This window comes from Sapajus apella, unplaced genomic scaffold, assembly GCF_009761245.1.
Source record: "Sapajus apella isolate SASKATOON/1434 unplaced genomic scaffold, GSC_monkey_1.0 scaffold116, whole genome shotgun sequence".
In the NCBI taxonomy this organism is placed as follows: Eukaryota; Metazoa; Chordata; class Mammalia; order Primates; family Cebidae; genus Sapajus; species Sapajus apella.
Window position 1 is genome coordinate 852,938 of NW_022437056.1, and position 15,069 is coordinate 868,006.

General features: G+C 47.5%; 1 protein-coding gene across 1 annotated transcript in view; it reads left to right on the forward strand.

The window, feature by feature from the left end:
* The first annotated feature begins 14,574 nt into the window (after window positions 1–14,574).
* MYOM2 (myomesin 2) overlaps window positions 14,575–15,069 on the forward strand; it is a 116,861-nt gene continuing 116,366 nt past the window's right edge. The window contains exon 1 of the mRNA XM_032260305.1: window positions 14,575–14,809. The gene's annotated coding sequence lies outside the window, so the exon portion shown is untranslated. The remainder of the gene's footprint in view (window positions 14,810–15,069) is intronic.

A 15,069-nucleotide genomic window follows, 5' to 3' on the forward strand; every position in this document is an offset into this window, starting at 1 on the left:
AGCCCCCTTGTGGGATTGAAAGTGCCTTCATTTATTGATTAACCTGTCACTTCTGTGACCTGCCCATTTAACTTCTTTGTATTTTTTCTTCATTGTTTTCTGTTGATTTTTAATTTCTTGTAGATTTAGATATTAACATTTTGCTTATTTTAGAAATGTTAAATATATTCTTCCATATAACTGTTAGCAATTTTGGTGAGATATTTTATCAAATTCAATACTTTTCTTCCTGATGGTTTCACTTAACAGGGGTTAATCATTAATTGTTTAACAATGAAAATGTTTAATATTTGTTAACAATAGTATGTAACATATAAACTCCCCAATCTCCATTTATTGTCAGTTTTCTCATAAGAGAAAATAAGAATCGATTGTATATAAGAAACTTGGCCTCTAAGCTTGTTCTCTTAATATACATAGGTGTACGAGCCTCTTTTCAAGTTAATACAAAAATAAGTCATCAAGAAAGTGCTATGTCGGGCTGGGTGTGGTGGCTCACGCCTGTAATCCCAGCACTTTGGGAGGCCAAGGTGGGTCAGGAGTTCGAGACCAGCCTGACCAGTATGATGAAACCTGTCTCTACAAAAAATACAAAAATTAGCTAGGTGTGGTGGTGTGCACTCAGCTACTTGGGAGGCTGAGACAAGAATCGCTTGAACTGGGAAGCAGGGATTGCAGTGAGTGGAGACTGTGCCATTGCATTCCAGCCTGGGCAACAAGAGTGAAATTGTCTCAAAAATAAATAACTGAAAATAAAAATGTGCTACGTCCTACAGTGGGAAGTTGTGGGGAGGCTGACAGATACAGTGAGAGCACCTGCAGGAAACCCCAGCTGCCCCACATCTGCGTGTGAGGGAGAGCTGTGCTCTGACTGAAGTGTCACATAAAAAGATGAAGCCTTTTATTGTAGGAGGGACATCAAATGAACACTTGATAAAATGAATGTAAGCCTTAAGTCTCACTAGAATACAGCATGTTTCCTTGCACTTACATAGGGCCTTCAAAAACAAAACCAAAAATAGGAATCAGGAAAAGGAATCAAAATTGGACACTGAACAGGATCATTAAAACCTAAGTCACAACCAATAAGTGGTATTGAATTAGGATACACTTGAGAAGCAGGGAGTTTGAAATAGAGTTGTCCATGTGTGATGCTCAACAAGAAACAGCACCAGGCTTTAAAAACACCTTCCAGACTCACACAGAACAAAGCATCGTCTATGGAAGGTGCAGGCTGGTTATCACAGCCTTTTCTTCCCCCAAAGCCTGTAAAACGAAGTCAGCTTTAGACCGAACATTTTAACACAATTTAAGTATCAGCTATCACTGACAGTGGGAGACTTCAAAATAATTTTGCACATTCACAGACTTTATCACTAATCCTGTGAGCAACTAGGCGTGTGGCCTACATAGTTGTGAAGAATTGTCACAGTAATTTCTAGATCCAGAATGTAATTTGCCCAAAACCAGGCTTCCAACCTTGACACGTTTATTACACCCATTAAACACCTGTGTGCTCATAAAGACATCTTGGGAGCTGTCATCCCTCCACCAAATCACAGGCTTGGATGTGACACTGTGAGTTTCCTGGACTTGGAAGAAGTTTGAGTAGCTCAGTTAGGTGTAGGGAGGGAACTTAGAGATGAGTGAGACTGAAATGTGGCGCCATTTGTTTTTCTGAAAATTTGATGTTATCCTGTGCAGCAGAGTTCTTAAAAGTTTCTTCTGCCTCCATAGCATAATTTAGAAAATCTCCAAAACGTCAAACAGTCCTAACGTAATTGACCTTTCATACGCAATCTAAGAAAAAATGTAATCTATCAAAAAGATAACATCATGTCCGTTAACAAAATTGCCATGTCATGTCATCCTTGAAATACACTGCAGAAGCCAAAACAGACAGTCACGTTTCCTCTTTGGTTTTAGACAACAGACCCCCCTGGAGTCATAATCTAGGACAACTCGGTATAAAATCTATTCAATTAAAATTGCCCTTATCCTTCAGATGAATTTCCTGGGAGTTACGAGGTCAAGGATGATTCCCTTTCCAGCTAAATAGCTGCCCAACAGCTGTTGCTCTTTGGAACATGTACTCCTAAAACTGCTATGTAGTTTTGTGGTTCACACGGTGTTTTAGTCTTACTGACATTGTGGTGCTGTGTGTGGTCCTAACGTCAAATTGCATTCTGACTGTGGAGAGACGCACAGGCCTCGTGCTTTCATGAAAATCCCTTCCGAGGGACAAAGTGCCACAGAGTCACCTAATAACAGCCTGGAGGGGCACAGATAGCAAGACGCGTCTGCGCAGTCCTGGGCTCTCCTAGGGGGTTGGGGGACAGCCGGCCAGGCGTAAGGCACTCGGCACGGGATGCTCAGGCAGTAAAAGCACTTCAGATTTTCTGTGGAAATCGGCTTTGGCGATTTCCTTTTGTTTTCTTTTTCTGCTGTTCTGCCGCCTCCCAGACCCTTTCCTTGCAAGGATTTGCAGAAAGGACGTCTCTAGCTCCCTGGTGAATCCTGCTCCCTGACGCTCCCCCCCACTTCCCTGTCACAGATCCCCTCTGTGCAAACAGAGATGCAGAACACAGAACAGAGAGCACCCATTGTCTTCCCCTGTGTGCGGAAGGGACAGGGACCGGGGCTCAGGGACAACAGCCCATTCTCTGCGTCGTCCAGACCTGGGAACCCACTCCCTGCCTCCCCCGTGGCACTCAGGGAACACATCGGAGAAACTCTTAGTGGCCTCTGCTGTTTAAAGAGATCCTTGAAGTGAAGAAAAGAACATTAAGGTGTTAATTCCTTACACTTTTTGTTAACTCTGCGAGGGTTTCTTTTGAAGGTGCTTCCTGTGTTCTTTTGAAAAGGTCAGGCTGTAGGTGCTTAGTGATTCGTAGCTGGAGTTGTGGATTCGTTCACCCTGGACCCTTAGGCACGCCTGGGCCTTCTGCCTCGCTCTGTCTCTCTGACTCTTCTGTCTAGTTAAATGTCTGCTCATTTATGTTGCACAATCCAAACACCCCTGTTTATCGTTTGGGTTGAATACATCAGATATTTGGATTCTGGACAGAGATGGATAATATAGAAGTGTTTGTGGAGGTCATTCTTTCAGTCAGGATGGAGCTCTGGGTGTGCACCGGGGCACAGGCAAATCAGCAGCAAACTCCAGCTGTGCAGCTGTGCAACTCCTAAGGAGATGCAGTCGAAGCTCATCCCACTGTTGGGAGCTGGGACCTGCAAATGACCCCATCGGTGAGGCCCGGCAGGGTCTGGGATGGAGCCGGATTGAGAGGACCTAGGGAAGGTGTCCTGGAGGAGGAGGCCGAGCCAATGGAGACTGGGATGCCAGGCACTGCAGGTTTGGGGTGAGAAGTGTGGCTGAGGCTGGGGCCTGGAGTGGGCGTCTGTGGAGATGCCTGGTGGGCTGAGAGGGAGGAGAGGCAGTAAAGCCCAGCGAGGCTCAGCCAGTGTGCACTCACTGTGTGTGCGGCCACCAGGTTTGGAAGGACCAGCTGGGCCAGGGCAGCAGGAACCAACTCAGTGCCATGGATGTGTCAGGGTAGGTGGAGCCAGAGCTACCTCTAGGCAACAGTCTGCCACAGCCTGGCACCCACAGCCTGGGGGTCAGGGCCTGGGCAGCACTTGCCCACCTGACATATGCGGGCTCCGTGCTCCTGCACCCGGCACATGTGGGCTCCATGCTCCTGCACCCGGCACATGTGGGCTCCGTGCTCCTGCACCCGGCACATGTGGGCTCCGTGCTCCTGTACCCGGCACTCGCGGGCTCCGTGCTCCTGCACCCGGCACATGTGGGCTCCGTGCTCCTGCACCCGGCACTCGCGGGCTCCGTGCTCCTGCACCCGGCACATGTGGGCTCCGTGCTCCTGCACCCAACACGCATAGGCTCTGTGCTCCTGCACCTGACTCCTGCAGGCTCCGTGCTCCTTCCTGCACCTGGCACTGGTGGGCTCCATGCTCCTGCTGAGGCAGTGCTAGGCATCAGCATTGATGACAGCCAAGGTTGGAGGAGGTGTCCCATGGGAGGCCTGCAGGTCCCAGGAGGGTGGCCTGAGCCCAAGGTGGAGGCTCTGCTTTCCCAACAGGGGCAGGACCCAGAGGAAGAGCAAGGTCACAGTGGCAGGTTCCTGGAAGGCAGTGATGTGCTAAGAGTCTTCCTTGGAAAAGAGTGGAGGCCCCGGTGACCATGGCATCATGACTGCTGAGGGCCAGGGCCAGAGAGTCTGCTTCTTAACTGCTCCCTGACCCCTTTCTCCATTTCCTCACAAACCCTTGAAACAGAGGAGCCTGCGTGTGTGCTTGTCTTTGGGGCCACGGAGAAGTGGCAGCAGAGGGGCCTGCCTTCCACAAGGCACGGGGCAGGGACCACGAGTGGCCTGGGAACACTGACCCAGGCTCCAGGCCTCCCTCCGTCTGCTCCGGCCTCCACTTTAAGTCACACCCGACAGTTGTGAGATGTCGGTGTTTCTGCTGCTAGACATTCGTGTTGCTGTGCAGCAGCTGGGGGTGGGACAAAGGACTCGGGCTTCTAATTTTAAAAGGCAAAGCAAACCATGCACGGGCCAGGCAGCTGGGCCATCGGAAGGAGCTGCCTTTCCTCCAGCTCCACAGCTCCTCCCATCCGACAGCTCCCCCCACCTGCTGGGTACTGAGGCTTCTCCTGCGGGGCTGCCTGTGGCACTTCCCATCTCCACAGCTGTGCAGTGCCCGGCTTAGCTCACACTCAGCCCTTTCAGCTGGTGTAGCCATGGATGGCAGCCTGGCCACTGGATATGCAGCTGGCCGGTCCCCTGCAGCCATCCTGCAAGTCACTGTGAACGCTCTCACGCTCCGACAGCAAAGCCGCTGGTTGGAAAGAGGCTGGGCTCCTAAACACCCGCCAGACCTGGCCACCCATGTCCACCCTGCTCCCTGAAGGGGGTGGCTCCTGGAGGGTGAAGCCACTGTGGTTTGAGGGTGAAGCCGCTGTGGTGTGAGCCCTCAGCCCATGTCTCAGCTGATTCACCAGCCACGCAGGCACGGGGAGTCAAGAGTGGGAAGGACAGAAATGGTTCCTGACCTCGGGAGCTTGAGGTTGGCTGGGATGCTCTAAAAATCAAATGAATAGTAAACGGGTGAATTAGCATAATGAGGAATGCGTATCGATCAATTTTTCTGAAAAGTAAATATTTTTCATCATCGGTTTTGGTTGATGAGGAGGTTACATAAGCAATTATTGAGAATGATTACAAATCGTAATTACACGAGGAAGCAGAGCGTGAAGGGTGCTGTGCTTGAGATCCGATGGGAGGCAGCCAGGGGAGCGGAGGCTCTGGGGGCTTTGAGGAGCGACAGGGCCCTCGGGCTCGTGGTCCTGGGCTCCACGGGAGCAGCAGGGGCCTCGGGGCCCGGGAGCTGAGCAGGGATGGAGCCCCTGCAGGGAGGAGGAGGAGAGAGGCCTGCAGCCTTCCCATGGCCTCAGACCAGGAGGGAGAACGGCGGGCTGGGTCAGAGCCAAGGAGAGGGGGGCGCAGGGCGCTGTTCTCAGAGAGGCAGAGCTAAGGAGGGCCATTTCTGGGTCTGGATCCTCACGGTCAAACAAGCAGTAGAACAAAATTCTCAACGCTGGCCTGCAGCTCGGAGGTGATGCGATTCAGACCCCAGCTCCGAAGCTCCCCCATCAGCCTGAACCGCAGGCCGGAGGCCCGTGCTGCGCCCAACACCACCGTCTGCTGGTGAGTGGGAGACTTTACGTCTTTGGGCCAAACGTGAAGAACACGTTCAGGACACTGGGTTAGAGAAACGGTAAACTTTTAAATTCCATGACAGCTACCAAAACCAAATGGGGGCTGTAAATAGGTTTTCAGTATATTGCATACTATTTTTATTTTTTTATTTTTTTATTTTTTATTTTTTTTTTTTTATTTTTTTTTTAAGCCAGTCAAATTTAGCAGTGGGGGGTTGTATACCAACTTTAGTGACACTAATGTTAATAAGTTCTGATAACCCACTACCATCAGACCAGCCTATTGCATACTATTTAAATGCACACACACAATAAATGCTTGCTAGAAAACTGAAATGCAATTTTATTTTCAAACACAATGCATGTCATATGATGAATGAAATCGTGAGGAGATATATGTTTGTGTTCATCATAGACACACTGCAAGCCCTCCTTAACGTGAGCTACTGTGGCGCCACATGTACATTCGAGTTTTAGGAGTTAATAGTCACTGTAGGTCAGATGTGGTGGCTCACACCTGTCATCCCAGTACTTTGGGAGGCTGAGGCAGGTGGATTCCTTGAGACCAGGGGTTCAAGACCAGCCTGGCCAACATGGCAAAACCCGTGTCTACTAAAAATACAAAAAATGAGCTGGGCAGGGTGGGACATGCCTGTAATACCAGCTACTTGGGAGGCAGAGGCAGGAGAATTGCTTGAAGCTGGGAGATGGAGGTGGCAGTGAGCTGTGATTGCACCACTGCACTCCAGCCTGGGCGATAGAGTGAAACTGTAAAAAAAAAAGTCACTGTAATGAGTGAGCCCTGTAGATTCCACTGACCAATAGGAGCTTTAAGCCTTCTGGAATTTATACATATTAGCATAGTTAAAACAGCATTCTTTCCTCACATTTACAAATGTTTTGGAAGCGTCTGTCTCTAGAAATTTTTATTTATATTTTCCAGTGTAAGTTGATCTATGCCATTATGACTTCATTGGTTTAAAACCCTGTTTTGTGAAGGACCTTGCCTTTGTTAGGTGGATGGGGAGGTTCCTGTGGCTTTATGCCGCGCACTCTGTGAGGGGTGAAGGCGTGACACTGATGCTGAGTTAACAGACTCGTTGTGTGATTGGAAGCTCTACTTCATCACACAGTAAATGCTCTGTGTCAAGCTGCAGGGTTACTGCAGGATTTTAGAGCCATGTTTGAAATCTGCCCACACCTCTCAAAGCAGACTGGCAGTAGGAAAGCTGTTTTTCAGAGGGGGCCAGAGGTGTCCCAGAGCAGAGTCACTCTGTAGCCAGTTTAGGAACATCATTTTCCAAGTGACAAGTCAGCAGGCTGGGGGGCTCAGCAGGGATTGTAACTTGCAAGTGCACGCCTACCACACGTTCCCATTCCTCATTAAGTATCTGCTTTGCCTGAGGCAAACAAGCTGCTGTTTTTTTTTTTTTTAAGATGGAGTTTCAATCTTGTTGCCCAGGCTGGAGTGCAGTGGTGCGATCTCAGCTCACTGCATGTTCTGCTTCCCAGGTTCAAGTGATTCTCCAGCCTCAGCCTCCCGAGTAGCTGGGATTACAGGTGCCCGCCACCATGCCCGGCTATTTTTTATATTTTTAGTAGAGATGGGATTTCGCCATGTACCTGGCTGGTCTCAAACTCCTGACCTCAGGTGATCCACCAGCCTTGGCCTCTCAAAGTGCTGGGATTACAGGTATGAGTCACCGTGCCTGGCCCAAGCTGCTATTTTAATTAAACTTTTTTTTTTTTTGCACGTAAAACAAAAAGAAAAAAATCACCCAGATCACCCTGTAACTTGGGTGATCTAGACCAGGGGTTCACAAACAGCTTTTGAAAAGGGCCACATGGTAAATATTGGGCCAATCAGTCTTTGTCACATATTCTTTGTTTTCATGTGGTTTTGTTTTTACAACCCTTTAAAAAACATCAAAGCCATTCTGGCACGAGGGCTGCCTGCAGCTAGGCAGCTTCTACAGGAGGCTGTGGCCTCCTGGCTCCTTCCCTAGAGCTGCGCCTCACTGCGCCTGCATTCCCAGAAACATTGTCTTGTTTCCAACATAAATATGTCCTCCCAGTGAGGTAAATTGCCATGGATGCTGACCATTATGAATGTCTTCTTAGGGTGTCATGAACGTCTTAAAAGTTTGCCCAAATTTCTTCTGAGCTTCCCTTGAATGTTGTGAATGTACCTTTATGTAGACTTGGGATCGTCAGTGGCCAACAGCCCTCTTCAGCGTTCGCTCTTCTCGCGTTTCACAGGGACGCGCCGTATGCTCTGTGGTGCATGTTATGATTTGTCTATGACAGATAAACACTTGGGACTGAGAAGCAAGACTTCTAACAATGGCCTATGGGGTAAACTAAAAGCAAGCAAAAAGCCCTCTGCATGCGCCCAGCCACAGCGGAACCTTCTTGGGAGCGTAGTCAGAGCTGGGCACGGTGGAGGTACGGGAGGGAGCAGGCGGCACTGAATACTCTTCATTCAGTGGGAACACAAAGGACTTGAAGTGTGTGCTCAACACTCAGCATTGTGTATGCATGTTTGTGTGTGTGCTGTGTATGTGCATGCATGCAAGTTTGTGTGTGTTGTGTGTGCATGCATGGAAGTTTGTGTGTTATGTATTTGTGTGTGCATGCATGCATGTTTGTGTGTGTGAAGTATATGTGTGTGCATGCATGTTTGTGTTGTGTATTTGTGTGTGCCTGCCTGCATGTTTGTGTGTGTTGTATATTCATGTGTGCATGAATGCATGTTTGTGGGTGTGCTGTGTATGTGTGTGTACGTGAATGTATGTTTATGTACATGTCAGGATTCTCCAGGGAAACAGGACCAACAGGATGTAAAACACAAAACCCAGCATAAAAACCCGGCTTAATGGGAGATTTATCTTAAGGAATGGCTCATGTAATTATGGGAGTGCAGGGTAGGCTGGAGATCCAGGGAAGAATTGCAGTTGAGTCCTCAGGCTCCCTGGCAGAATCCTAGGAGGTCAGGCTTTTTGTCTGAAGGCCTTCAGCTGGGTGGGCGAGGCCACCCACACTGTGGAGGGCAATTTGCTTGACCCAAAGCCCGGGGATGGAAATGCTAATCACACCTAAAAATGCCCTCATGGCAATGTCAGGAATAACGATGATCAAACATTTGACACAGTGGCCCAGCCAAGCTGACACATAAAAATTAACCATCATGATGTGAGGATAGATATATATTATGTGGAGTAGACAGAGATCTCTATAGACAGATATCTCTGTCTCTATCTGTATCTCTTTTAATTTTTTTGTTGAGATAAAATACACATATATAATGTATCATCTTTACCGTTTTAAGTGTATAGTTCAGTGGCAATAAATACATTTGTAGTCTTCTCTCTTTTCGTCCCCGCTTCCAGGTTTTCAAAACTTACTTTCAATATAAGTATTGCTATAACTAACTAACTTATCATTACCTATGCATATGCTGTTAGTTGGATACCATTACTGTGACTAGCTAGAGCCAAATTAGGATTAACATAACTTTTTTTCAACATTGCAAAAGATTACGAGTGTAATGTTATTTACATTTTTCATGTTCTTCTCTCTTCTGTGAAATGCCTCTGAATTTCTTCTTAAAGGAACAGCTGTTGCCAGGTTTTTCCCACAGAAAGATGAAGACCGTTCGGACGGTGTGGCGCTCCCTCTAGTGGCGGAGAGTCACTACCTCACCGACGAGGCTTCCCAAAGCCGAGGGCAGCTTCTCAAAGATGTTCCGGAGATGCCCGGACACCTCTAACACCCTCCTGTGGAATCCAGGACGTGAACGCTATTTTGACAATTCGGATGAGATCAGGGCTGTGTTAGCAATGTGTATGTATCCCACAGCGGTATCATGAAATTTGGAATATCTGCATGACTCTGAACTATTATTTTCCAAATGACCAATGCGTGATGTTACAAAATCATAAATGGTAAAAGATCCCTTCAAAGTGCAAGAGGGATGAAAATATTTTAATAGAACACTGTGAAAAATTCATTAGTGCAATCTCAGATTCCACACTGCAACTAATCTCTAAGAAGTTAGATTTTTACAGTAGTAAAAAAGGCTATCCACAATGATCTAAAACGACGACTAAAATTATCCTCTTCTTCGACTACACAGCTACTTGACACAGATTTTCTTCATATATTTCAATCGAAAATGGAATTGCAGCAGATTAAATGCAAAAGTGCCTATCCAGCTGTCTTTTCTTAAGCCAAACATTAAAGAGATTTGCAAAGAATATAAAATACTTTCACTCTGCTTATTTTTTGTTTCAAAAAATAGTTTCTTAAGAAAGTTCTTTGTGTTAACCTATAATGGAATCATTATTATTTTAAAATGAATTAATAACTAAATACTATAAAAATATAAAATATCAAATGTGGTAAATATAAGTAGATATAACCTACCTAAATATAGTTTTTTTAAAAATCTGTATTTTTTAAGGGTGCATAGAGATTCTGAGACCAAAAGTTTAAGCTTTAATCTAAAGGAATAGTATTTGATCATGTGCAAATGATGATAATGTGTAACAGTGAATTTAAAAAACAGAATGATTTGAGTCATATGATTATACATGCTTATATATTGTTTATTTTCAATAAATTAACATCACTTCATCTGTACATCCAGAAAGGTAATAGTTGATGCTTACCTCTACTTTTTACAGAATTAGCACAGGTTTCATTCCTGACTTGACCTCCATCTCTTAACTGAGTTTTTTATTTTCTTTGACAGATCCACATCAAGAAATATTGTCTGGGCACACCTGTAATCCCAGCACTTTGGAAGGCTGAGGCAGGCAGACCACTTGAGGTCAGGAATTCCAGACCAGACTGGCCAACATGGCAAAACTCTGTCTCTACGAAAAATAGAAAAATTGGCCAGGTGCGGTGACTTATGCTGAGATGGGTGGATGATCACGAGGTCAGGAGTTCCAGACCAGCCTGACCAACATGGTAAAACCCTGTCTCTATTAAAAATACAAAAATTAGCTGGGTGCTGTGGTGTGTGTCTGTAATTCCAACTACTCAAGAGGCTGAGGCAGGAGAATCACTCGGATCTGGCAGGTGGAGGTTGCAGTGAGCCGAGATTGTGCCACTGCAGTCCTGCCTGAGCAGCAGAGAAAGACTCCGTCTCAAAAAAAAAAAATTAGCTGGAGCTAGGCTGGGCCATGGTGGTGCATGTCTGTAATCCCAGTTACTTGGAGGCTGAGGTGGGAGAATTGCTTGAACTCAGGAGGCGGACGTACAGTGAGTTGAGGTGGCACCACTGAACTTAAGCCTGGGCAACAATGCAAGGCCCTGTCTCAAAAAAAAAAAAAAAAAAGAAATATTTATAGAGTGTGTATTATCTGTCAGTTCCCAGGAACAGTTTTTAACAATAAAAAAGAATGAGACAGCTTCTTCCTCTCCAGGGGTAGAAATCAACTCTCATTTATGTATGCTTTTGAAAATGATTTGCTCAGTTTTCTGAAATCATCCCTTAATTTAACTCAAGAAGGTCATCTTTTAATTTATGAGTAATTGAGTCCTTTTAGGCCATAAGCACACGTATTTGCAGTTTTATATATAATTGAGTGAAATTAAAATTTTACGTAAAAAACTTCTCTATTAATGTAGGAATTTTAACCACTGATGTATTATCCATGCATTTTTTCTTGGGGTCCTTTACAAGTGGGGAAGTCTCTGTTAAGAAATGTTTAGCCGGGCACGGTGGCTTACGCCTGTAATCCCAGCACTTTGGAAGGCCGAGGCGGGTGGATCACGAGGTCAAGAGATCGAGACCATCCTGGTCAACATGGTGAAACCCCGCCTCTACTAAAATTACAAAAAATTAGCTGGGCATGGTGGTGTGTGCCTGTAATCCCAGCTACTCAGGAGGCTGAGGCAGGAGAATTGCCTGAACCCAGGAGGCGGAGGTTGCGGTGAGCCGGTCGCGCCATTGCACTCCAGCCTGGGTAACAAGAGCGAAACTCCGTCTCAAAAAAAAAAAAAAAAAAAGAAATGTTTAAAGGAGAATGGCAATGAGAAGCCCACGTTTAGTGAGGCGATTCTGTCAAAACACCACCTGTCTACAGAAGAAAATAATCAAATACAGAGCTCTTGGGGAAAACAGGCAAAACCTGAATAGCACTCAGCTGTTAATCAGTCTAGAAGGAAACATAATGGTCTTTTGGAGAAAAAAATATTATCAGAGGGAGTAACTGTCTTCCAATATTTCATTTTCTATGGAATATCTCCTAAATGCACAGAGTTTTCTGAAAAATGTAAAATATCAACTACTTCTGCACCGGGGTGTTCGTTGTGTTGATTGTGCTGATTGATTAAGGCAGGCGGGGCATGGTGGCTCACACCTGTGATCCCAGCACTTTGGGAGACCAGGGCAGGAGAATCACCTGATGTCAGGAGTTTAAGACCAGCCTGGCCAATGTGGTGAAAACCGGTCTCTACTAAAAATACAAAAAATTAGCTGGGCATGGTGGTGTGCGCCTGTAACTTGGGAGGCTGAGGCAGGAGAATCGCTTGCACTCAGGAGGTGGAGGTTGCAGTGAACCAAGATCGCATCACTGCACTCCATCCTGGGCAACAGAGCGAAACTCGGTCTCAAAAGATAAAACAGTAATAATAATTAGGGCATCAGTAGGTGCGTGCCTGTTGTCCCGCAGTGTTTATTGATCGTTTCACTCTTACACGGTCTCAGTTTGGGTAAGTATGGTCCCTAATTGTAGCAGGATCGTGGGATTTGGGGAAGAGACGGATCTCAGAGGTGCCTTTGTCCAACTCCTTCATTTTCATCCCCTTTCATTTACCTGGTAATTTGTCCAATGTCACAGAGCTAGCGAGTGCAGCTGGTGAGGACGCAGCCCCCACCAGAGCTGAAAGGGCTGGAGATCGAGTGAGGGCCCTGAAGAAGGGATGGCTCGTCGGTGCTGATGCCATTCCAAACCAGAGGGGAGTCCAAAAGCTTAGCTGCCGGAGGAAGGCGGTGAGTGTTAGTCCCGGGCCTGTGCTGAACCCTGAGAAGAAGGCTTCCTTCAGCTGCAGCCCTGCTGTGCCAGGTCAACCTGGGCAGGTGCAGTTGCCAACACAGCTGAGTCTGCAGGCGCACTGGCACCAGGACCAGCCGCAGGTGAACTCTAGGCATGCTCTTGGCTTCAGGTAGCACAGAATCCGGCCTCCTGGGAAAACTTGCTGGTGCTGGTGCCGGTGGTGTTTGCAGCTTGGCCCCAGCCAAACTCCCAGCTATGGGCAGACACGGTCTCCCTCCAGTCCCAGGGTCCTCCCATTTCATTTCATGTTTACCCAGGAATGAGGCCTCCATGATGCAACGGTGAAGTGAAATATTAAAGACAGGACACTGGATTCACATAGCCATTTCTGACTTTTATGAGTTTAAAACGCTTTTGGCCTGAGAAACCGATTTCGAATGTGTCCCCACCAGTCCCGCACAGAGCCTGACTGGCAGTGCGGAAGTCGGGACTGTCAGCTACCTGAGGAGGGGTCTGGCTCGCGTCACCTGCAGAAATGGACTCTGGCCTCACCTGGGGCTCTACCTGGGCCTCCACCTGGACTCTGGCCTCACCCCTCCTGGGCCTCTACCTGGACTCTGGCCCCACCTGGGCCTCCACCTGGGCTGTGGCCCTACCTGAGCCTCCACCTGGCTTTCTGCACCCCTTTCCTCTCCTGGAGGTAGCATCACAAAGCCTAGACAGACATCAAGATATTTAAATTTTAGTCCAAATCCTTTAATGCACAGCAATGTGACCCCTGTCTTTCGTTTCTCATTTTTAAACCTGTCTGGGCCTCCATTTCCACATTTGCAGGGTGGAGTGCGGGGTTGGGTGGGGGGATGGTTTCCACTGCTCTGCCCAGGTCTGGGATGTCTCTGGGGCTGGCGTCTGCCCTATCCTGGTGTCTGCCCTCCCGGCAGCCTCTGGAGCCCTCGGGCATGTGACTCACCTCCTGCTCCTCACAGGACTGGGGGGCCCTGACAGCCAGTGAAGGGCTGTCATGCCTCACATCTTTGTTTATTTTATTACAACCACTCTTATGAACACACGGCCTGTTTGCATTGTTTGTGATTGCTAAGCCTTCAAGCACTTTCAGAACGGAATCCTCCCCGGGCACGGCTCGCTGCGCTCTGGGTCCCGTTTCCTGGATCCTGCTCTGAGCTGGGCAGCTGGTCGTCCTGTTCGTGCGTGTTAAGGCTCCCTTCCCCAGCACCATCATTCAGGTTTGAAAGGATAGCACATTGGGGCTTACAGAGGATCATCTAATCCCATGCTTGCCTTATGGATGAGGAAGCCAGGGCCTCAGATGGGTGACGAGATTTTCCACAGGGCACGAACCTTCAACAACAGATTAGCAAACAGAAAACCAGGCCCAGTGCCAGTGCCCTTGACAACGGGCTCAGAGCAATTTGGCCAGATGGGGCCTGGCCCAGCCTTGGTGTGATTACAGAATGCCATTTGGAGATAAGCTCCCCAGTAGCTGGGGGCCACATGTCACCGCCTCCGAAGATGGAAACCCATCCGTAATCGCCACAGGATGAAAGCCATGCTTTTCCACTGAACGAAAATGTATTTATTGAGCTTCCACAATGTGCAAGGCACCGTTTTAGTCAGAGTGAAGGTACAAACCTAGGCCAGGCAGCATCGCTGCATAAACTTTGGTCATCTGGCACAGACAATGTAAGAGAAAGACCTCCTGTCTTACGGCACTGACTCAGCAGATGGGCAGTTTGCACAGCTTTAAAACACAGCCAGGAGTATTGCATGAGGAATCACATTTAACCCTGAATTTCATCAAGATTTAGGAAACTCTAGTTGCCTAGACAAATGAATAATGACCGAAGTCTGACTTTCCTCTCCTTGCGTGCATTAGGTCTCCGTGGACTTGCTGTGTCTCCTGTCCACTGAGAACATTTCCGTCCCTACCACGTCCTGATGAGCCTTGCTGGTTGGAGAGGACACTTCTGACCACCCTGAGCTGGGCTTTGTGTTCCTCATGCCCCGGCTGGAGCCACGGTAGCCCATACCGCGTGGACGGATGGTACGAGGGGGGTTATGCAAGCAGCTGCACGTATGGTATCTGCCTGGCACATAGCAATGGCCTGCTGCCAGGTCTCCTAGGATATGTTTTGATTAACAAAATATGGAAAGTCTTTGCACCGTATTACAGAGACGCTGTGTGATGCCCAAACTCCAAGCGATCTAATTGCCTTGGTTTGGGAAGAATATCAGTTTTATCACTGCTTAATGTCTTGCTGCTACTACAGAAGACAGGTTAGCTAGTTTATTTGGTTTGTTTGT